General features: G+C 44.7%; 1 pseudogene; it reads right to left on the bottom strand.

The window, feature by feature from the left end:
- Positions 1-13,497: 13,497 nt before the first annotated feature.
- LOC146566595 (coiled-coil domain-containing protein 106-like) lies at positions 13,498-16,401 on the bottom strand (annotated as a pseudogene).
- Positions 16,402-25,704: the final 9,303 nt, after the last annotated feature.

Below are 25,704 nucleotides of genomic sequence, written 5' to 3'. Positions count from 1 at the left end.
CTGAGTTGGGGCTGAGCTCCAAAGGATCTCTAACAACTAACACACCACGTTTCGGTATTTGCCTCCCTAACACTTGGCAATCAAGCTCCAGGTAGCCAACATAGGGAATATCTAGCCCATTAGCAGCCCGTAACCGCAGCCAATGGCATGCTTTCAGTTTCTCTGGACCCCAGTTCTTAAAATGTTTGGCAAAAAAACTCTCCGTGATGGTAGTGACCATGGATCCAGTGTCTAATAAACAGGAGACATCTACCCCTCCCATATGAATGGTAACCTTTGGACAGGAGCCTACCAACTTGGGTGGGGGACCAGACATTTGAGCATTACAACTGTTGGAGCCAGTTATGTCCCCATCTGATATGTGGCTCAGCATAACAGAGGGTGCTAGTTTTCCACCTGCATGGAAAACGTGCCCTGCCCAGATGAGCTCCTGCTAGGGGCTGTAGATTCAAAGGCTACTACCCTCTCATTATCACAGTCTTTAGCAAAATGGCCAGGTTTCTGACACCGTCTGCAAATAACCTGCCTTCCTCTTTGCGTGAACCTAGACTTACTTGATGTATGGGCAACTCTCAACTCATGTGTAAGCTGATCAATCTGGAGCTGCTGCCGTTTTAACATTTCCTTAACCTCTGCTAATTCTGACCCAATAGTATCCCTTGGCACCCTTGTTTGTCCTGTATGCTGAATGCTGTAGACTGCTGGGACAGAATAAGTCCTGAACCGGCCGGGTTCTACTCCTACTCTGCCTTCCCGCTCCCACCTGAGGGCTTCATCTCTTAAAGTATGGAGGTCATAATCTGGATGTTCGTGAACAATCCTTTTAAGCTCGCGGCTCAAATTTCCATCCCGGACACCCTCTCCAAACTGATCAGAAAGCAGTCTAGCAGCCTCAGGAATTCACCTCTCTGGACAACTTTGAATCATTTTGTCCATGAGAGAAAACAATGCATGGGAGAATTCCCTCAGTGACTCTCCTTCTTGCTGCCTTCTTGCATAAAAAGCTTCCTTAACAGCAATAAAGGACATTGGGCAACGATACTGGCTAAGGAGAATATCAAAAATGCGGTCTGGATCTTCTCTTACTTGCTGGGACCTATATTTTATTTCCTCACGAGCATCACCAGTCAAATGATCATAGATATAATGGGCTCTATCAACAGGGGCAAGTCTACGAGTGCGCATCACAGATTTTATTTCCTCCACCCAACTTTGGACACTAATTTCCCCAGTTCCACTAAACAGGGGGCACGACCTCTCTCTAGGGATATAAACCAGCCTCTCTCGGGGAGAGCCCTCCATAGGGGTAGAGTCATGAGGTCTACAGGGGCTAGAAATGCCTGATTGGGACTCCATAATAAAAAAAATAAAAACCCTCAACAGTAAGTGCCTACTGTGTTTAAATGCAGATTACACTTTGTTACCACCAGGATTTACCAGCTGCTGCTTTGCCTAAAAAATAAATAAATACAAATATAAAACAGTTTAAAACACACACCCAAAAAAAAAGAATTTTACACAAACAAACTGACTAATCGCTGTGCACACCTAGAGGCTCGTTCTGTCGACAACGCCAGTTTGTGACCCGTAGTAGGTAACTATTTAACCCTTGTATGGTGTTCAAGTCTGTGAGACCCGTTTTCAGTTTTTCTCAAAAGAAAAATTAAACAATTAATTATTTTTTCAACCTGAAATTCATTGGCTTTGGCTTATTTTCTGTGAAGAACATAAATCCGAACTAATTTTCAATGACTTCATACTGTACCTCCCCCCACGCATTTACATTACATACAAGGTGTTCGGGTCCACTGGACCCAGGTCTAATAAAAGTGTTGAAAGTGCAGGTCCTGTGTTCCCACACTCTGTCTTCCTCCTTTCTGGTGCTGCTGATAGTGTTTTCTTCCCCTCCTGCTCCCGCACAAAGTTGCCACATTGTTGAAAATTCAACTATCTGCTCTTACATTCCCACACATTTTACCCTCTTTCTTGAGGGATCCAAATTTTATTTTCTCATACCCTGTCCCACCTGCAAATTAGGGGCATAATACTATAAATAAGACTTTGCCAGTGTGGTTCTTAATCACAACTGATCAAGATGGCAAAAGATTATCTGCTGCGAGGGCCATCCAATTGATTTTGGAAGAGAGAGGGGCTTCGGAGGATGATGTTGACAAAGAGGTTTCAGAATATTTCACATTTCTGAAAATTCAGAGTCTGACAGTGACTTTGAAGAAGAGGATGAGGTTGAACACCATTTAGTAACAAAACAAAGACGAGTACCCCATCAGCAGCCAGCTCCAGGACCAGAACAAGCCCACCAGACAGCAAGTGAAGAAATATGGATGTCAATAACTGGTGAAATTGAATGGTCTTCTTGCCCAAGAAATGAGCCACCCTGCAGAGCTGTTACTGTAATAAGCCAGGGCCAACACGGCTGACAGTTACTCATGTGCAGGACATCAAGTCTTCATTTGAGCTTTTCATCCCAGATTCCATCCAGAAAATTATTCTGGATTGCAGTAATCTAGAAGGACGGTGTGTTTTTGGAGAGAGGTGGAAGGAGATGGACCAAATTGATCTGCAGGCCTACTTTGGGGTTCTTATCCTTGCAGGAGTTTTGAGGTCCAAAGGGGAATCCACAGAATCCTGTGGGATGCAGAAACCGGCAAGAACCTTTCCGTGCATCAATGTCTCTGGAAAACTTCCACAAAATTTCCAGGATTATCCGTTTTGATAACCGAGACGACAGACCAGCTCGACGGCAGAGAGACAAGCTAGCTGCCATCAGGACAGTGTGGGATAAGTGTGTGCACCACCTCCTCCTGTTTTACAACCCTGGGCCTAATGTCACCATTGATGAGCAGCTGATGCCATTTAGTTGTGAAACATATTGCTTCACATGTAAATGTGTTGTCTTTCCACTCACTCCACTTGATTATAACTGATTTATTTTTTATAACATTTTATAAAAGAAAACAAAAAAAAAAAAACGAGAAGCACATTGATTCATAAATGTGATCTAACAAAGGTAAAGGGAAAAAAATAACTATGTTTGCTGTTCATATGGCTTGTAATTGGGATGAAGTAAACATCTGTTGAGTAATTTAACATAAAATTGTTTGATAGTGTTAATTTGGAAAGCCAAAACTCTAGCGGGTCCACCAGACCCATGAACACTGGCTGAGTAACAAAAATATGAACACCACACAAGGGTTAAAATAGGACAGAGCCGTAGGCGCACAGTCAGTTTAAAAGAGTTTAATTTTTAATACAAAATAAAAGAAACAGTGTAACAGCGGCACCTAAAAACAATTAAAAACGTTGCCTTATTTAAAACGATAAAACTGTACGATTGCCCGTGAGACAGGCGCTGCGGGGAACCGTTTAAAAACAAATCGACATAGCACACAGGTTAAAAATGGACGGCAACTCACACATGACCCCAAATGGGTAAAACACTATAGAAAAAAAGGCAAATTTTCGGTGCCGTCTTCACTCGGGCCCACCGCTGTGCATGCAAAAGCGGGGAGACAAAAAAGGATTTGTTTTCCCTGCAGCGCCTCCACCGTCTGCGACAATATATATATAAAAAGGGGTTAAAATGCTAAAAGAATCAATATCTGTGGTGCCTACTGATACAGAAAAGATTAAAACAAAAAACAAAACCATCGACAGCCGCAGCAGTCAGTCTGTCGACTTACACCAGTTTAAAACAAATTAAATTAAAACACACTGATGTGTCGGGTCCTTTGCCCGCAGCCAGAAATCCACCTGGCAAAGCAGCAGCTCGGTACTCTGTGAATAAAAGGCAGGAGATCACTAGCTGGACAATAAAACACAGGAATATTCCTCCACTGAACTGGTTTTGTTACCTGTCCACAAGTTCGTGTCACACCCTAATAAATGTGGGTCAATGGCGATGAAGTCCACTATACCGTTCTCACGGGAGCAATGTTTCCCACCGTTCTAACAGAAGTTTAGGGGAGGACCCGTATCAGACTTTCATAGACAGGAGTTAAGAAACACCAATTTGCCCAACTCGGACCAAGCACTTGCAGCTTCAGGTTTGCAGAGGAATACCCAATTGCCCACACCTGCGCTTATGAAAGGAGCGAAGACCAGCTCCGCCCACCAGGGGCGGTCCCAAGTCTCCAGGTCTCACCTGTCACATATGTCCTTTCACTTTTTAAAGGTTGCCGTGTTAGAAAAAATATTTTGCCCTGCTATGCTGTTTATTGATGTGGCAAATGAATGGTTCATGAAAATATATCTAAATCTGTCATCAGTAATCAGTAATGATCATGTCTCACCTCTAGTCTTCTCTGTCTTAATTTCAGGTTTTCACCATGTGTTGTAGATAGTTCAGGAGGTTAACTCGACCAACAGTCTACTTTCGGGTACTGTTTAGAATACCAGAATAGGGAGGATGGTGTAGGTTTAAGTTTATTAGACTGATACATATATACCAACAAGACAGTGTACATCACTGTGACAAAAGTGTTTTTTTTTTTTACCTTCAAAAGCCTTATGGTTTTTCCTATAATACCTGGTGGGCCGGTTTCTAGTCAATATGCCCGGGACGATTTTTTGTTCCAGTCCAGCCCTGGGCTTTAGCCTTAACATGTCTCACATAAAATGCTACAACACCACACGTTTCAATGCATCCACCTAATTAAAAGTCACACAAAGATGTTTAGTAGCTTTGCCAAATTGGCCAAAAACTCATGATTTAAGCTAAATGATTTAAGCCTGTATTAACAGCTTTTTTTCCTTTTTTTGTCTACAACAATCTGAAAACAATACAGTCATCATACAGACAATATGTCACGGTTCGGGGCAGCGGCCGTATGAAGAGTGGAAGGAGGACTCAAATGCAGCACTTATTCAGACGTGAAGGGTGATTTATTGACAATACTGAACATAAAGTGGAGATGGCAAACAGAACTAAGGACGAACTAAACTGGGAGAAACTACACAAAGGAGTGGCAAACCTGAACATGAAGGGAGAACAGCAGGGAGAGCACGCAGGGAAATTCACCGGGTATGAACACAGACGACGCGACGAGGAACAGAGGCAAACACACACTATAAGTACACAGAGAGACACTGGGAAATCACACACAGGTGGGAGACACAGCTGGACCGGATTAACCTGACGAGACAGGGGAACACTAACACCAGGGACCAATAGAGGGAGCACAAACCCAAAACCCAGTATCTAAAATCCCAAAACACAAACCATCCCAAAACAGCCCAAGAATAATAAAGAGAATAATAACAATAAGGAACACAAAGTCACTGAGTCATGGCCGCAGGACCATGACACAATATAAAATATAAATTACTTCTGTGACTAGCCTTTTAGCATGTGGGAGCCTATTTACACATTTCTGCACTTTGAGGCATACATCAAAAAGACAGATTTAGAGTTTTAATGATCAGTTTTTGTGATTTAATAACTATGCTCCAAATATTTACAAGCTTGTAAACCAGAAACCTCTCATCAAATGTTATAGATATTTAATCCTTTAATGTTCAAGAGAGGCTGGGCTGAAGGGAGGAGAGAGCTGGAGTCACAGTGCTAAACCACACCTGCACCTTAAACGTTTCCAGAGGCCTCCCATCATGGATTGGGAAGACAGCAGCATTCCCATTAGTACCACAATCACAAGACTTCCTCACTCATCTTCATTTAGACCACTTAGAGGCCCGCTGTTGCCCTCCCATCATTTCTGCATTAGATACAACTCAGCACTGAAGGAAGCTATGTTCTTAGGCTGAGTTGTAAATGAGTCTCACTGATTAGAAGATGATGAACTACTTCTGATGTCTGTGCTGCAAGTTTGTATGTTTGTGTGTGTGTTGTAGAACTCTCCCCACCAACTCCTGATGATTATTATCAGGAGACTCAAACTGTGGATACTTGAGGGTGCATGGGAGTTTGCCCAACCAGTCTACATGTGTTTTGTGGACTTGGAGAAGGCATTCGACCGTGTCCCTCGGGGTGTCCTGTGGGAGGTGTTGCGGGAATATGGGGTGTCTGGCCCATTGCTACGGGCCATTCGATCCCTATACAACCGTTGCAAGAGCTTGGTTCGCATTGCCGGCAATATGTCAGACTCATTCCCGGTGGGTGATGGGCTTCGCCAGGGCTGCCCTTTGTCTCCGGTTCTGTTCATAATTTTTATGGACAGGATTTCTAGGTGCAGCCAAGTGGCGGAGGGCTTTCGCTTTGGTGGCCTCAGAATCTCATCTCTGAATTTTGCAGATGATGTGGTTCTGTTGGCTTCATCGGGTGAAGGCCTCCAGCTCGCACTGGAACGGTTCGCAGCCGAGTGTGAAGCAGCAGGAATGAGGATCAGCACCTCCAAATCTGAGGCCATGGTTCTCAGCCGGAAAAGGGTGGAGTGCCCACTCCGGGTCGGGGATGAGTTCCTGCCCCAAGTGGAGGAGTTCAAGTATCTCGGGGTCTTGTTCGCGAGTGATGGGAGAAGGGAGCCGGAGATCGACAGACGGATTGGGGCTGCAGCTGCAGTAATGCGGACGTTGCACCGGTCCGTCGTGGTGAAGAGGGAGCTGAGTGTAAAAGCGAAGCTCTCAATTTACCGGTCGATCTACGTCCCTACCCTCACCTATGGCCACGAGCTGTGGGTAGTGACCGAAAGAACGAGATCGCGGATACAAGCGGCAGAAATGATCTTCCTCCGAAGGGTGGCTGGCCTCTCCCTTAGAGATAGGGTGAGAAGTTCGGCCATCCGGGAGGGGCTCAGAGTAGAGCAGCTGCTGCTCCACATCGAAAGGAGCCAGCTGAGGTGGTTCGGGCATCTGACAAGGATGCCCCCTGGGCGCCTCCTGGGTGAGGTGTTCCAGGCATGTCCCACCGGGAGGAGGCCCCGGGGCAGACCCAGGACACGCTGGAGAGATTATATCTCTCGGCTGGCCTGGGAACGCCTTGGTATTCCCCCGGACAAGCTGGAGGAGGTGGCTGGGGAGAGGGAGGTCTGGGCCTCTTTGCTTAGGCTGCTGCCCCCGCGACCCGACCCCGGACAAAGCGGATGACGATGGATGGATGGATGGACTCAAACTGTGCAATAGAAATGTGCAAAATACTGAGTGTTGTGCAAAAAGTAACTTGGTGTCTGGAGGTGTACATGTGTGTGTGAGATACTGCAGATAATTGCTTGGTAGTGATGTATCTGAAGGTGTGCATGTGTGGCGTCATTCCAGTCACTGAGTGTTCAGGAGTCTAATGGTTTGGGGGAAGAAACTGTTCTGCAGTCTGGCAGTCAGGACTCAGATGCTCCGGTACCTCTTTCTAGAAGGCAGCAGGGTGAAGAGTGTGTGTGAGGGGTGTGTGGGGTCCTCCACAATGCTGGTGGCTTTGTGGATGCTTTGTGTGCTATAAGTGCCTGTGATGGAGGGAAGAGAGGCTCCAATGATCTTCTCAGATGCTCTCACTATCCATTGTAGGATATTACGATCCAATACGGTGTAGTTACCATACCAGACAGTGATGCAGCTGCTCAGGACGCTCTCGATAGTCCCTTTGTAGAACATAGTGAGAATGGATTTTGGGAGATGGGTTTTTCTCAGCTTCTGCAGGAATTAGAGACATTGTTGTGCCTTCTTAGTCATGGAGCTGGTGTTGAGGGACAAGGGGAGGTTCTCCGCCAGGTGGACACCAAGAAATTTGGTGCTCTTGACGACCTCCACAGAGGATCCATCATTGTTAAGTTGACCGTGCTCTCCTCAACAGTCATCTCTTTTGTTTTTTCCACATTTAGAGACAGGTTATTGACTCTACACCAGTCCGTTAGCTGTTGCACCTTCTCTCTGTATGCTGACTTGTCGATCTTGCTGATGAGACCCACCACAGTCGTATCATTGGTGAACTTGATGATGTGGTTCAAACTGTGCATTGCTGCACAGTCGTGAGTCAGCAGAGTGAACAGCAGTGGGCTGAGCACACAGCCCTGAGGGGCTCCAGTGTTCAGTGTGGTGGTGTTGGAGATGCTGTTGCTGATCCGGACTGTCTGAGGCCTCTCTGTCAGAAAGTCCAGGATCCAGTTGCAGATGGAGGTGTTCAGGCCCAGCAGGCTCAGGTTTCCAATCAGGTGTAGAGGCACGATTGTGTTGTACTTCCCCATCAACACATCATTCTGAGCATCAAACCGTGCATAGAAGTTGTTCAGAACATCTGGTAAGGAGGCGTCACAATTGCAGGCAGGTGTTGCCTTCGATGCGTGTTGCATGTTATTATAGTCTTGGAGTCATTGATGCACTTGCTGATGTCTCTGGCACAGAGACCATTTGTTGCAGCCTCCCTGAACATGTCCCAGTCAGTGAGTTCAAAACAGTCCTGAGAGAGCTCCTGCAGGCCAACTTCTCACCTGTCTCAGAACCGCTTTGCAGCATTTGACGAGCGGTCTGTATGCTGGAATTAGCATAACAGACAAGTGGTCTGAGTGTCTGAGGTGGGGGCGAGGCTTCACTCTGCACGCAATGTTTTTCTCAGTGCGTGCAGAGAAAAACTAGGTAAACAGTATCTAAAGTCATATCTTTGAGAAACTGAAAAAAAAAATCCAGCAATGACCTGCCCTGAGAGATGCCTGTAGTCCTTCAGTTGATCCATCTAATGTTTGTCAAAGCCAAATTAGAAATTGTCTCTGTCACGGTGGACTGAACGGACTTAAATGCAGACTTGGGGAAAAAGTGCAAAAGGTTTATTTACAAAACATCAAGAGAATATACACAGAATGTGAGGGAAGGACAGGGGTTCCAGGGCTCCACAGGGTCGGGTGAGGGGAATTCGATGCACGCTCCCACGCTCCTCTCAGCCACGCCACACACAATCTGCTCCTGCCACACAACACGCTCCTCTTCACACCACCCCACTTTTGAGATTCACATTCATGTTCCGGAAGTCCAAGGACAGGAATCAAGGACAGGACCAGGGAATCTATATACCAAGAGAGATGAGAGATCAGGACCTGGAATATCACAAGGAAAACATGAGAGAAGGTTTTAGAGCCGGGCAACACTAACGAGAGTAGTTTAACGGTCCAGCAATGAGAAGCACTGAACCGCTGTCTTAAATGGTGGATGGGAGTGGCAGGATACTGAGCTGCAGGTGTGTTGGCCAAGAGCGAGAGCCCACAGTGAGGTGGTGGTGAGGAGGAGACAGGAGAGAGCGAGGGGGAGAAAAAACAATAACAAATACCTGTAGCCTATTCGAGCGGGCATGACAGTCTCAGTAGATGCATGGCTGAAAAGAAGATATTTTTAAGTAAAAGAAACAGGAAGAAAAGCATTAGGTTTCCAAGAACTAGTCTGTAAAATCAGTGGCAACTGATCTTAGGAAACCAAAGTCGAAATTTGTAGTTCAAATCATTTTCAGTATGTACTGAGATCAGAAAAACCAAGTCAAGGCTCTGTCACAATTTGTGACTGCATTTTAGCTTGTGGTCTTAGAATGACTAAATTAGAAGGAAAAAGAGAACCACAAGATTTTGATCCACTATGCCAGTCTTTCTCAAAGTGTGGTTCAAGTACCACTAGTGGTACACAGGGTTCTCTATGGTGGTATGCGGGAAATCTCCAATTTTTTTTAAGATTAAAGTATATACCATTGTGGAGGTATGCAAAGATGACACAAGAGTTCCCGAGGCTCTTCTGGGAGCCGGAGTCAACCAGAAAACATCTCTCCGAGTGTGAGTCCTCTATAAAGAGTAGCCTTTCCTTATCGCCAGCACTCGCAGCCGCTACGGAACGCTGACGGGCTCGCTTACCTGCAAAGGTGGCACGGCGCTGTCACGCTGACAGTAAAAACACAGGCCCTTTCCGCGGTGCCGCCATCCCAGCCACCATCGATGAGTCAGAGGCCCCCGAGAGAATGCATCTGTCCATCAGATGGACAATAACTTTTTCAGCATGACAACGTTCTCAAACACAGTGCCAATTCAGTAAAAGCGTACCAGGATTTAAAAAACAGAAACACACACATACACATTTAAACGGCATCAGTCATGTACTGGCCTCCTCAGAACTTGGTACTCAACATTATTGAAGTCGTGTGTGATCATTCTGACAGCAAACAGAACGAAAAATGATCAACCTCAAATAAGAGCTTTGCAATGTTGATTTAAATACTGGATATTGACTTACAAGCTCAGTGCAAACTCTTTTCATATTTTGGTGATAAATCATTGTATGTATTTTCAATTTTCCTACCAAAACCGGGAATTGGTGACTGTGTTGTTGTTTTCATTTGTTCTAAATTCTACTAATTAAATGTAAAGATACATTTTATTTATTTATTTTATTTTTATTTTTTTTGCCTGTCCCGTTTGGATCTTTAGCCATCAGAACTGTTGTCTGAAGGCTGAGAAAGATGCCAAGTGGATTTACTTTACCAAGTGGATCAGCATGGCCTTGCCATATTGGTTCTTTAATATAACTATGTATTTATTTTATTTGATTTTCGGTTGTTACAGATGGGACAGACATGACTGGGGGATAGGACAGGGAGAAAGAATGAAAGAAAGAGAGGGAGAGAAAGAAAGAAAAATAGAGGGGAGAAGAGAAAAAAAAGAAAAACAAACAAAACACCTGGATCACCTGTATGGAGATTAAAAAAAAAAAAACAGACGAGAAAGCAAACAAAAAAGAGCAACATAATAAACACAACACCATCACAATCAACTAGCTAACAGTAGATAACAGTAGATACTAAATATTACATGTTATTGTGCAGCACGCAAGATTGACGGTGCACAATGTGCTTTGAGGGAGCAGCCAAGAAAGGCCTAGATTGTGTCTGTGGACACCCGTGTGTACATCTGTGTGCACACCTGTGTGGATGAGCACGCTTGTATTCGGGCCACAGGCGCCAGGCCCTACCAATCTGCCACCAGGAGTGAGTCAGTACTTACATGAGTACCCAGCCCCAGACACCAAGAACCACCAACACACTAACGTCTGAGGGCATCAGCCACCGGCAGGGAGTATGGTGAGGGGAGGCAGGCCTCCATACCTCGGAGAGCCTGAGATGTTCCCAGAGAGGTGGAGTCTAAGACCCAACCTGATGCAGACGAACAGGCACACGCAGACACAAACGTGCATTCCCACCCCCATATACACAAACAAATACTCGGCACTCACCCGACGTGTAGACAGACACAAATAGACACTGTACACACCTTCACACTCCCCAAACATACTCTATATCTCAGGTCCAGGTACCTCCGCCCCCAGAGGGGCAAACCGTTCCTAGACCCAGGAGATGTAACCCTTCTCCCTGGGGTAGAGGCAAGCAGACCGCCTCCTTATCTGCAGTGGCAGGGAGGCTGAACAGGGCTGAGTGAAGACCCCAAGCCTCCCTCCACCCACTCATATGTAGAATTGCTGCATGCTGTTCTAAAGTGCATTTAAAACACAGGAGGGCATGGTGCTTCCTGCCAGAGAGCAGCACGGCTCCTCCCGAAAACCCTCAGTGTAAAGATACATTTTAAATGTAGCTCATTGCCAAATTGTCTGTGATGTGTAGATACAAATCTGGTTCATCGCTTGGTTTAGGTGTCTTTTTTATGCTCGAATAATTAATATGTCAGTGTTAAGTAATAATAATAATAATAATAATGGATTGGATTTATATAGCGCTTTTCAAGGCACCCAAAGTGCTTTACAATGCCATTCACTCTCACATTCACAGACTGGTGGAGGCAGCTACAGTTGCACGTGTCAAAGATGGATTTTTCCATATTTCATTTACCCCAAGCATGTTTTCATTAACCTTATATACTGACTGCTAATCATAAACATATGGTCTATCACGTCACAAGACCTCTGGGACTCAATGCATAAGCTGAGCTCACAGTGTAGCCACAGACAGAAATCTGAGAAACATCTCTAAATAGGATTAATTGCTTGCCTTGTTAATTCTCATTACATGCTTGATTATGAAAACTTAATCACATAATGGAAAACTGAATGTTGAAACAAGATACACAGATGGAATGATGTGGAGTTCGTATAAAGACAGGGAACAAATAGCATCACATGAAATCCCATTTCCTGTGACTTCAGTGGGAGCAACTACAGATAATCAATGAAATAGATGAGGCTAACAATGAGTCAAACAAGCTATGGCCATAGTCAAGAAAATCAATACATCATAATATACAGAAGATGGGAAGGTGTGAGGAAGCAGTGGCCAACTCCCTCATCCTCTTTACCTGGATTAGTAATTGCATATTGTCAATATGATGCGCTCAAATTTTCAGAGTGCAAAAAGAATAACAAAGCAGCTTCATGCTTAAAGCTTGGACAAAAATTCTCATTCAGGAAACCCTTATTACTGTTTTCTAGAAATGAATAAACAAAAATGAAAATATCAGAAATATAAAATAAGCATAGCCTGTTCTGGTCTATAAACCATTATTAATGGTTTATTATGCATTAGTTAAGGGTGAGAAAGAGAAAAAAACTGACCGGTTTCTTGCCAAATAGTGAGCCAAATGTGTTCACCTATATATTTCATCTAGAGTTGCTATATTAAACATTTCAGACTAAGTTACTATAGTTACTATCCTGTAAGCACAATCAGCATTTGTAAACATATTTTTTAATCATATAAAATTGTACTTCAGAAATGCATTATTAATATCCACAACTATCAATCGGAGCTTTGTTGTAAAGTGTAAAGCATAAAACCATTTATTAATGAATAATAAATATTTATAAATACCAGATGGGAGCCTTATTGTAAAGTGTAAAGCATAATAATAATAATAATAATGGATTGGATTTATATAGCGCTTTTCAAGGCACCCAAAGCGCTTTACAATACCACTATTCATTCACTCTCACATCCACACACTGGTGGAGGCAGCTACAGTTGTAGCCACAGCTGCCCTGGGGCAGACTGACAGAAGCGAGGCTGCCATATCGCGCCATCGGCCCCTCTGGCCAACACCAGTAGGCAGTAGGGTAAAGTGTCTTGCCCAAGGACACAACGACCAGGACAGAGAGCCCAGGGATCAAACCGGCGACCTTCCGGTTACAGATGCGATTCCCAACCCCCTGAGCCACGATCACCCTAACCATAACATAACACCATTTATTAATGACAAATAAACATTTATAAATGCCAAATGGGAGCCTTATTGTAAAGTGTAAAGCATAAAACCAGTTATTAATGAATAATAAATATTTATAAATGCCAAATTGGAGCCTTATTGTAAAGTTTAAAACATGACACCATTTATTTATGACTAATAAACATTTATAAATGACAAATGGAGCCTTATTGTAAAGTTTAAAACATGTCAACATTTATTTATGATCAACAAACATTTCTAAGTATTACTGGGCATTACTATAAAAAGTATAAAGCACCAACAGTTATTTAGCATTGCTAAACTTATATACAAGCCTTTTAAAGATAGCTAAAACTATATTAAGGAAACAAATCCCATCCCTAAATTCACCACTGGCATAAAACAAAGGAAAATTATAATAATTATAATATAATAAATTATTATACCTTAACTGAAACTGCACAGCTGTATTATTTACTCTACACACATTTATACAAATTAAAACTTTAAAAAAAAAACCAATAAAATAAACTAACAGGTAAATCTCTTAGTTGTGTGGAAACTCAACACATATGTGAACAGATCTTTGAAAAATGATTGGTTTTGCAGATCTTTTCTTCAGTTCAATATGCTCAAAAAAACAAAACCACTTAGAACAAATTAGGGTTTCAGACAGATTTCCCTCTTCAAATTGGAAGCAAAGTACCAGCGGCCTTCATACTTTCTATTTTGTTTTTTACTTCATCACTGCTTTGAATTGCAGCCTCACATCGCTTAGCAAAAGCTAGTACCGTCTCTCCACTAGGCTTGTTAGACAGTAGCTCCTGGTACACATTGGGGACCGCAATAGCAAGCTCCCCAACTGATGAAGTGGACACAACAGTGTTCCTGTCGAGCCCATGCTTCTGAAAAGCTTTGGTCATGGTCTTCGTCTTTGGAAATGTCTTGAGGAGGGATTTGTATCACTGCACAATGTCATTTGGCATTTGAACTGAAAATGAAAACAAAGCAAATAATTAGAAAAGCAAATGCTCAAAGCATATTAATCCATGCATATATATATATATATATATATGACATAGCGAACACAGAGTAGTTTTTAGAACAAATTACAATCATAATACTATCTTTTATGTCACATTTATAGTATCCTCTTCTGTAAAATCTTCTCTTCCAAAATCTTTTGCTCACCACGCTGCCGGAGCTTCTTCTGCTCCTTCTTGGGTTTCTTGGCTCTTGAATGCTTTTTCTTGTATTTGTGCTTTCGCTTCTTTGGGGATGAAGATGAGGATGACCACACAGACGATACAGATGAAGATGCGAAAGATGAATCTGAGTTTTCAGAAGCCTTCGAGGAAAATGGATCATTGAATGGTTCGTCTTTAGGTTGCTCTGCAGGATGCAAACAACAAAATGGCTGGTTTTAGAAACAAGAAACAAGTCCCCTGTTTTTCAATTACACAATTGATGATTTAGTAAGCTTATGTGCTTAAAGAGAATGAGGATTTCGTTAAAGAAAATCTCATCATGTGAATAAGGTGTACATATATATATACATATATATATACACATACACATATATATATATATATATAGCACCCTGAGACTGTACGCTAAGCGGAAGGAAGGGGGCCGAGGACTGGTGAGTGTCAGCACCACAGTCCAGGATGAGACAACGAACATCCAAGAATACATTGGGAAGATGGCCCCAACTGACCGAGTGCTCAGTGAATACCTCAGGCAGCAGAAACCCAAGAAAGAGGAGGGAGACGAGGAAACATCATGGAAGGACAGGCCCCTGCACGGTATGTACCACCGGCAGATAGAGGAGGTGGCTGATATCCAGAAATCCTACCAGTGGCTGGACAAAGCTGGACTGAAAGACAGCACAGAGGCACTAATCATGGCAGCACAAGAACAAGCTCTGAGTACAAGATCCATAGAGGCTGGGGTCTATCACACCAGGCAGGACCCCAGGTGCAGGCTGTGTAAAGATGCCCCAGAGACAATCCAGCACATAACAGCAGGGTGCAAGATGCTAGCAGGAAAGGCATACATGGAACGCCATAACCAAGTGGCCGGCATAGTGTACAGGAACCTCTGTGTCGAGTATAACCTGGAAGTCCCGAGGTCAAAATGGGAGATGCCCCCAAGGGTGGTGGAGAATGACCGAGCTAAGATCCTGTGGGACTTCCAGATACAGACGGACAAAATGGTGGTGGCTAACCAACCGGACATAGTGGTGGTAGACAAACAGAAGAAGATGGCCATAGTGATCGATGTAGCGGTTCCGAATGACAGCAATATCAGGAAGAAGGAACACGAGAAGCTGGAGAAATACCAAGGTCTCAGAGAAGAGCTCGAGAGGATGTGGAGGGTGAAGGTAACGGTGGTCCCCGTGGTAATCGGAGCACTAGGTGCGGTGACTCCCAAGCTAGGCGAGTGGCTCCAGCAGATCCCGGGAGCAACATTGGAGATCTCTGTCCAGAAGAGTGCAGTGCTGGGAACGAAGGGAGGAGTTGGACCAGGAGGAACCCATGCAGTTGGGGCACTCCCGGGTTAGCGCCACTGAGCGCCATCGCCGTTTGGTTTCGGGTGAGTGCTTGTTTTGTGGCAAGACAGGCCATTTCGTGGCAACCTGCCCGTTGCGATCAAAAGGGCGCGCCCGCCAGTAAAGGCAGGAATACTGGTGGGCGGGCTCTCTCAAGATTCTCCTCCACGTCTTCTGCTGCCAGCCAAGATAACTAAGCAAACCATGACACACTCTCTCTCCGCTTTAATAGACTCTGGCGCCGAACAAAACTTCATTGACTCACACCTCGCCAAACGCTTAAACTTGGTCTCCGACCCGTTGCCACACCCCCTTCGTGTTTCTGCTTTGTCGGGGCAGCGCCTACCAGACATCACTCATGTTACGGAGCCGGTTACCCTCACGTTATCTGGCAATCATTCTGAGACAATCAGCCTTTTTGTGTTTCAGGCTCCGCACGCCCCCCTGGTTTTGGGCCACCCCTGGTTGCAGCAACACAATCCGCGCATAAATTGGAAGAGGGGGGTGCGTGTCTGGGTGGGGGTAGGAGTGTCATATGAACTGTCTTAGATCAGCCCCTCCCCTCGCCTCTACTGTCGAACCGCCCCCGGCTTTGGAACCACCGGACCTCTCCTCTGTGCCGCCAGTTTATCACGACTTGGCCGAGGTGTTTTGCAAAGACAGGGCGAGGTCGTTACCCCCCCACCGGCCGTACGACTGCGCCATTGAATTGCTTCCTGGGGCTCCATTACCTATGAGCCGCTTGTACAGCATCTCGCGGCCTGAGCGGGAAGCAATGGAGACATCTCAGAATCCTTGGCTGCTGGCATAATACGCCCTTCCTCGTCCCCGGTAGGGGCTGGTTTTTTCTTTGTTGAGAAGAAGGACAAATCGCTACGTCCTTGCATTGATTACCGGGGGCTGAACAAAATTACAGTCAGGAATAAATATCCTCTCCCGCTTCTCTCATCTGCATTCGAACTCCTTCACGGGGCCACCATGTTCAGCAAACTGGACCTCCGAAATGCATATCACCTGGTCAGACTCCGAGACGGCGATGAGTGGAAAACCGCTTTTAACACACACCTCGGTCATTTCGAGTACCTGGTGATGCCTTTCGGGCTAACCAACGCCCCAGCCATCTTCCAAGCGTTGGTTAACGACGTGCTCCGTGATTTCCTAGATCGGTTCGTTTTCGTCTATCTGGACGACATCCTGATTTTCTCTAAGACTGAAACCGAACATGTAACCCATGTAAAACAGGTCCTGCAGCGGCTGCTGGAGAACAGACTCTTTGTAAAGGGGGAGAAATGTGAATTCCACGTTCAAACAGTGGCGTTCCTGGGTTACATAATTGACCAGGGTAACCTCAAACCGGATCCGGCCAAGATCAAAGCTGTTGTGGAATGGCCGGAACCAACTGATCGCCGTCAGCTTCAGCAGTTCCTCGGCTTTGCCAACTTTTATCGCCGGTTCATTAGGGACTTCAGTAAAATCGCTCTGCCTTTGACCCACTTAACCTCTCCTAAGTTCTCTTTTCAGTGGGATCAGGCGGCCCAAAAGGCCTTCACACAGCTCAAGGACCGATTCACCACCGCACCCATCCTGGCTCAGCCTGACTTGCGACTCCAATTCATTGTGGAGGTGGATGCCTCCGACTCGGGGGTCGGCGCGGTGCTCTCACAACAGCGAGAGGGTAAGCTACGGCCCTGTGCCGCCTTCTCTCGCCGCCTCTCCCCAGCCGAACGCAACTATGACGTGGGAGACCGGGAGCTCTTGGCTATAAAACTGGCCTTGGAGGAATGGAGGCACTGGTTGGAGGGCACGGCTCAGCCATTCATTGTATGGACGGACCACAAAAACCTGGCTTACCTGCAAACAGCAAAACGTCTCAACGCTCGACAGGCCAGGTGGGCTCTTTTTTTCACCCGTTTCAACTTTTCAATCTCTTACAGACCGGGCTCGCGGAATGTGAAGCCGGATGCCCTATCACGGCAGTTCTCGGTGCCTGAGGAGAGGCAGGACCCTGAGCCCATCCTGCCAGCGACTTGTGCCGTTGGTACAATAACATGGGAAATCGAGTCGGCCATTCGTGAGGCTCAGCGGGCTGAACCAGATCCAGGAGGAGGACCAGCGGGGCGGCTCTTTGTTCCATCAGCCACTCGGTCTCAGGTACTGCATTGTGACATGTGAAGCACTGCCCGCTTCACATGTCACCCAGGAGTACACAGAATGATCACCTTCCTTCAGCGCTACTTCTGGTGGCCCACATTATCGCGAGACGTTCGGGAGTACGTCTCTGCCTGTTCAACCTGCGCCTGCAACAAGCTGGGACATCAACCTCCGGCCGGCTTGCTGCTACCTTTACCCACACCGTCTCGGCCGTGGTCCCATATCGCGGTGGATTTTGTTACCGGCCTCCCACAGTCAGCAGGTAACACCACTATAATGACTATTGTTGACCGCTTTTCAAAGGCTGCGCATTTTGTTGCACTCCCCAAGCTCCCGACGGCCCTGGAGACGGCTCGGCATCTCACGCATCATGTGTTCCGCCTCCATGGCATCCCGGAGGACGTGGTCTCGGATCGTGGGCCGCAATTCACCTCTCGTGTGTGGAAGGAGTTCTGCTCGGCGCTAGGAGCCAAGGTCAGTCTCTCCTCTGGTTACCACCCACAGAGCAACGGACAAACTGAGCGCACTAACCAGGAGCTGGAGACCGCTCTGCGCTGCATAGTTGCTTCCAACCAAACCATCTGGAGCGACCAACTGCCCTGGGTGGAATATGCCCACAACAGCCTGACGTCTTCAGCTACAGGGCAATCTCCGTTTGAGGCCTCCCTGGGGTATCAGCCTCCTCTGTTCCCTGCTCTGGAAGGTGAGCACTTTGTCCCTTTGGTCCAGTTTCACCTTCGTAGGTGTCGCCGGGTTTGGAGGGCCACCCGTGCGGCCTTGCTGCGCACGAAAGAACGCTACAAACGTCTGGCTGACCGGCGCCGCACTCACGCTCCTGAGTACACCATCGGTCAAAAGGTTTGGTTGTCCACACGCTTCGTTCCTGTTCATGCCGAATCGAAGAAGCTCACCTCAACCTTCATCGGGCCTTTTGAAATTGCTGCTTTGATAAACCCTGTTTCTGTTCGCCTTAAGTTGCCGCGCAACATGAAGATACACAATGTCTTCCATGTGTCTCAGATTAAGCCGTGTCTCTCCAGTCCATTGTGCCCTCCTTCCAGGCCCCCTCCGCCCGCTCGGGTCATTGGTGGCCTCCCTGCCTACACGATCTCCCGCATCATGGACTCTCGCCGTCGCGGGAGGGGTCTTCACTATCTGGTGGACTGGGAGGGTTATGGCCTTGAGGAACGTTGCTGGGTTCCCCGCTCCGCTGTGTTGGATCCCGGGATGGTTGCCGACTTTCATCGCCTTCATCCGGATAAGCCTGGTGGGTCGCCGGGAGGCTCCCGTTAAGGGGGGGGTACTGTCACGGTCCCCGTGTCTCTCTGGTTGGCCCACGCTGGCTACAGGTTTTGTTGTTGTTAGTTTTAGTTTTTTGTCTCTCCTCCTCCTCTCTGCCTGGGTGGAGCTCATTACGGGCTCTCACTCTTGGCCCACGCACCCCTGTGGATGGTGTCCACCTGCGGCTGATCTGGCTGATTTCCCCAGCTGCTATTTAAGGCAGTGGCACAGAGCAGCTCACCGCTGGAACGTCGAACCACCTGAGTTCGTGCTCGCGGCATATTCAAAGAAGAATCGCTTACACGTGTTTTATGTTGTGGAACTAACCTTTGACCTTCTGTCTGTAGATTCTGGACCGAATCACCGGACCTGTCCCTGGAGCCCTGGACCCCCTCCCAACTCACTGTACATATATTTTGCACTAAGGTGATCCCTATTGTAAATAAATCCCCTTTTGTTTCCTTGAAAGAACTGTCTGCGCGTGGGTCCGTTCAGTAGCCATGACAATAGGCTTATACGTGTGTAGAAATACACACATTTCTTTTATAATGACCATTCCAGGTCAAACAAATTCAAACAAAGAAAGAGTTTAATTCTTTATATTTACATGGCCTAGGTATATCTGATGATTTAACAAAGCATGACAGGCATGCATTCACCTGCACCTGCCACATAGGGACAGTGATTAAACTAAATATATCACGGACCTAGTCTAGAACATAAATCTTCTAATTTGTTTTATCAGATGAAACCATTTTCTTATTCTTTATTTAGGTTCTTCTGCATTTTAATGCAGCAGAAATATCCAGCATTTAACCGTGCTAACCAATATAGCCTGCTTGCAAGGCTTTAGCACTATGTTTAACAAGCTTAATTTGAAAAATGTCTTCAAGGAAAAGAATAAGACTTGAGTGGAGAAACAGACTATTTCTGTTTCACCTCCCCACAGTGTTCTTTATACAGAACTAATTCTGTGTTGATGACCCCATTGGGTCACTCTGTTTCCCCTTCTTAAGGGGGTGGCCTCAGTTAAAAAAATATATATATTTAAAAGATTTACTCCAAGAAGCCAGATTTTCTTGTAATTGTATAAAGTGCTCTTGAGCAATAACTCTCCAGACTTTCTAAAGCCTTTTGGACTCATTTTCAGTCTGGTATTTGTTTGCAGAGGAATGTTTTGTACATGTTTACACTTTACACTGATCTGTGAATCATTCAGACATGAAAAAAGGGATGAACCAGTGTTGTGTCTACACACAAAAAAATCCATCTTAAATAGTTTCTTTAGGTACTTTGTTACTGAGTTTACGTTTACCCTTAGCCAGCAGTTTTGAATTTCCCTGAGTGTCGCCTGCTCTGGAAGACAATTGACTATGGCTGCTGGTGTCTCTAGCTTCACATGCCTCAGGGGGGCATACCGGGGGCTTCTGTTTAAGACAATGCCTTCTCCTCACCATCAACCAGCCGTCCTGTTTTCCCAGGTGCTCGGGACAATATGTCGGGGGAAGGCAAATGGGGCCTACGCTATTTTCAGCTGCACCTGGCCTGTCTAGCTTCGGGTTTTTAAAGGGAGCGAAGCAGAGTCTCCAATTCAGTGATCCTGGCCTCCAGAGCTGCAAAAAGGCTACATTTATTACAAGTATCATTACTGCTAAAGGAGGCCAAGGAGTAACTAAAACATCTGACACAAGGCGCAGGAGAGTGCAGGAGGGACAGGTGAAAAGGCCATGCTGCTACGATCTAAACTAAGTTAGCGATTCCTTAAAGACAGTGAGTGAATACTGTGAATATACAGGGAGTGCAGAATTATTAGGCAAGTTGTATTTTTGAGGAATAATTTTATTATTGATCAACAACCATGTTCTCAATGAACCCAAAAAACTAATTAATATCAAAGCTGAATGTTTTTGGAAGTAGTTTTTAGGGAGCTTGGAAAGAAAAGCGGGGAGCTTGGAAAGAAAAGCAGTGAGTAAGTGACGGAGCAGGTGAGTAAGTGACGGAAGTGACGGACAAGGTAAGCGACTCATGTTGTAACTGACGTCAGACGCCGGAGATTTTGGCGGAAAATTAAAGCAAATGGTAGTTTAGATTTGAACAAATTCATTTAAGCTTCAGCATTACCAAATACACTTATCAATTGTCTTATAACTAACACTATTTGTCTAAATAATCTCCAACACCCTGGAGAACAACGAGGAGAGTTTAGAGACTCTCCAAGATTACATCGATCAGTGCTTTCAGGATCTCGTGATGAAGAAGACCCCGTGTGCAGCTTCCCCGGCCAAACCTGAGACGCCGTCGTCGAAAAGACAACGCCCGGCAGATTCCCCCGGCTCAACATCGCCAGCCGGCAAAGATATTGCCGACATATTGGAGTCAATCGACAAGCGATTGTCCAGTTTCGACGCAAGGCTGTCCTTGGTGGAGATTCTTCACCGAGAATTTAAATGCTTGCGAGAATCCCTGGAGTACAGCCAGCAGCAGGTGGAAACGCTTGCTGCTGAAAATGCCACGCTAAGGGAGTCGGTGAAATGTCTCACAGATAATGTTACCCAGCTCAATAGAGAAAATAAAAAAAGAAAAGAAACAGTTATCGATCTACAAGCTCGTAGCATGCGTGAAAATCTGGTATTTTCTGGTATTCCAGATGCCGCTGGAGAGGACGCGGAGACCACGGTAAAAAGCTTCATCAAAACCCACCTGAAGCTGCCGGAGGACACTGTGAAGAACATCGTCTTCGATCGGGTACATCGCCTCGGCCCCATTCGGGCTACGGCCGGGAGACCACGTCCTATCGTGGCCAAATTCGGCCACTTCAAACAAAAGCAACATGTGAAAAGCCGCGGCAGGGAATTAAAAGGAACGGACTTCAGCGTGAACGACCAGTTCCCCAAAGAGATCTTGGAACGACGCAGGGTCCTCTTCCCAATCCGACGCGGCTTCATCCAGAAGGGCTGTCATCGCTGTGGACCGGCTGTACGTGGACGGACAGCTCCACCGCGACCCCAACATCACTCCGTGGCTGTATTAACCTCACACCAGATAAGAATCAGCTACACCCTTTCCCTATCCACTCACACTAACTTGCATTAACATCTGTTTAACTTACCAGTATCAAATCGCATCTTAAAGTGTGATTTCATAGCAGAATTAACACCGTCACTCTCCGTCAGTGATTTAATTGGAATGTTTACGTTTTGTTTCTGTTTATTTTTTCTTCTCGTTTTTTTTTTTTTTTTCCTCCTCTCTTTTCCCCCTCTTGGTTTTATGCTGCTCACCCCTGTCCTTGGTTTCTTTCTTTATTCCTTTCACTGCCTCGATCACCTGCTTCGACACTCATCCACAAACATCCTTTATTTCGACACATACGCACCATGCGCTCAACGGCAGCACATTTACATCAGTCAGACAGCGCACACAGTCATATAAGATACACACACACTTAAGCCAAGCCTACTCATATTAGTAACTATGCATACACAAAGTCAGACTCAGGGAGTATCTCGCCACACATTTTTTCTCTCCCTCCTTCTCTTTATTTATGAACAAGTGACGTATTCTCTCCACCTGTCTAAGCAATGCACACAGCATACATCCCTAGTTATACACAAACATCTATGGGTACACTGAGGTTCATTACATGGAATATAAATGGAGCTGGCTCCAGAGTAAAGAGGTTAAAAATATTTAACCAACTCAAAAAACTACAGGCAGATGTTGTCCTATTACAAGAGACCCACAGACCTCTTAGAGGTTCGAATGAACTTAAAACACCTGAGTTTCCTAATGTGTTCTCAGCTTGTTATAATTCTAGACAAAGGGGAGCAGCAATTTTAATACATAAAAATATTAATTTCACAGTACTCAATACAGTTATAGATCCAGAGGGCAGATTCTTAATCATTAAACTATCTATACGTGATAAAAAGCTATGTATTGCAAGTGTATATGGTCCAAATGTTGATGATCCCTCATTCTTTCACGGTTTTTTCAGTGCACTCTCTGAACACTTAGATGGCACACTTGTTCTTGGAGGTGACCTCAACCTTGGACTAAATGAAGACATGGATAGGCTCAATACAGCGGGAACTCAGCGTAATTGGCAGTCCACAAATATAATCAAACAGTATATGAGCGACTTTGGTCTTTGCGATGCATGGCGCTCCCTTCACCCCACCAGTAAGGAATATACTTTTTTCTCACATGTCCATCACTCCTACTCTCGTCTGGATTATTTTTTGATCAGCAGCTCACTGCTGAACGACATTTCAGACACTGAGATTCACCCTATAGCTGTCAGCGATCATGGTCCTGTATCTTTAACACTAATGCACAAGAATAATACTACGCCAAGAAAAAACTGGAGATTTAATATATCACTACTTAAAGATGAAGACTTTATTAAATATTTTAAAAAAGAGTGGACTTCATATTTGAACTATAATGACACTCCCGAAACATCAGCTTCTGTTCTATGGGAAGCAGGGAAAGCTGTGATGAGAGGTAAAATAATTTCTTTCTCATCACATAAAAAGAAAAAAGAAAACAAAAATATTCAGGAATTAGAAAAAAACATCAAATCACTAGAAGAAGCCTACGCGTCCCACCAAGATCAGGAAACATTGAACAAAATACGCAAAACAAAACTAGAATTAAATGAGATAATTGATAAAAAAAAAAAAAAAAATTCTTAGTACAAAGACTACGCCTACAAAATTATGAACATGGTAATAAATCCGGTCAATTTCTAGCAAACCAGCTAAAAATAAATAAAGAAAAAACAACTATATGTGCTGTTTTCAGGGATTTCTATAAAACGTTGTATTCACCACAAATAAACCCATCTAAAAAAGAAATTGATCAGTTTTTGGACAACATAACTCTTCCAAAATCATTGGACACTCAAGCAATGGCACTGGATTCACCACTGACACCAGGTGAACTCCAGGAAGCCCTGATAAGTATGCACAATAATAAGGCTCCAGGTCCAGATGGCTTTCCTGCAGAATTCTACAAAGAATTCTGGTCGATTCTAGCACCAGTTTTCTACAGAACGTTGTTGGAAATTAAAGAAAAGGGCAGACTTCCATCAAATATGAATTCTGCAAACATTAATCTCCTGCTAAAACCAGGCAAAGACCCTGTATATCCCTCAAGCTATCGTCCAATATCCCTTATAAATGTAGACCTTAAAATAATCTGCAAAGCTCTCTCAAAGAGACTGGAGAAAATAACCCCCCTCTTAATTCATCCTGACCAAACTGGTTTCATAAAAGGTAGGCACTCATCAACAAATACACGTAGATTACTTAATTTGATAGACTACTCATACAGTAAAAACCTAGAAACTACAATATTCTCTTTAGACGCAGAAAAAGCATTTGACAGAGTTAACTGGAAATTTCTATTTGCAACTTTACACAAATTTGGTTTTGGATCCTCTTTCATAAACTGGTTAAAAATATTATATAATTCCCCAACAGCTTGTGTTAGAACAAATGACCAGACATCCTCCAGCTTCTGTCTCTTGAGGGGCACCAGGCAGGGATGCCCACTCTCCCCTTCACTATTTGCAATTTTTATTGAACCACTAGCAGCAGCAATTAGACAGAATTCAGTAATTAAGGGCATAAAATGCAAGAACGTGGAACATAAAATCAGCCTTTATGCGGATGATGTGTTACTCTTTCTCCAAAATTCACAAACCAATATCTCTGGGGTGATTGAATTGATAAACTCTTTTGCAAGAATATCAGATTACTCAATTAACTGGTCAAAATCTACAGTCCTACCGATTAATTGCTCCCTCCATAATTCCTCTTCTACACCACTGCAATCGGGAAATATAAAATATTTAGGTATTAATGTTTCTCCCAAGCTTGCAGATCTAACTAAATTAAACCATATCCCACTTTTAAAGAAGGTAGAAGATGATCTGGCTAGATGGAAATGTCTACCCATATCACTCATGGGAAGGGTTGCCGCTATAAAAATGATGGTCTTACCAAAAATAAATTATTTATTCTCAATGATCCCAACTAAACCGCCACAAGATTGGTTCAGATCTCTAGATTCATGTATGTCCAAATTCCTTTGGAAAAATAAACCCCCACGTATAAGCTTAAAAACACTACAAAAGACCAAGGATAAAGGAGGACTAGAACTGCCTAACTTTCAGCACTACTTCTTAGCCAACAGGCTTCAGTTTATCTCAGGATGGCTAAAACACACCCTCTTAGATGAACCTTGGCTAGATGTAGAACAAGCACTCTGCAATAATCTAGAGATCTCAGACCTACCATTTATCAGCTCAAACATCCAACGACATGAATGCTTTAAAAGCATCAACATCAGCTCTTCTCTGACAGCATGGTGGGAGTTTCTAAAATTGACGGCGTCTTCATTAATCCCATGCAAACGTACACCTATCTGGAACAACCCTGACATATTACAAAACAATAATATGATAAACTTTTCAGATTGGAGTGGTATCAAGGAATCAAATATTTAGAACATATACTAGAAGGAACAGAATTTATCTCATTTGACGGACTAGTTACACAATATGGGATCAACAAGAAAAGATTTTTAGAATATCAACAAATTAAATCCATAGTAAAAAAG

Source organism: Mchenga conophoros, linkage group LG9, assembly GCF_057382185.1.
Source record: "Mchenga conophoros isolate Kocher_MC1m ecotype Shallow Benthic linkage group LG9, M_conophoros_male_GT1.1, whole genome shotgun sequence".
Lineage (NCBI taxonomy): Eukaryota > Metazoa > Chordata > Actinopteri > Cichliformes > Cichlidae > Mchenga > Mchenga conophoros.
The sequence above is the reverse complement of the archived record's forward strand: the minus strand, read 5'-3'. Positions and strand labels throughout refer to the sequence as shown.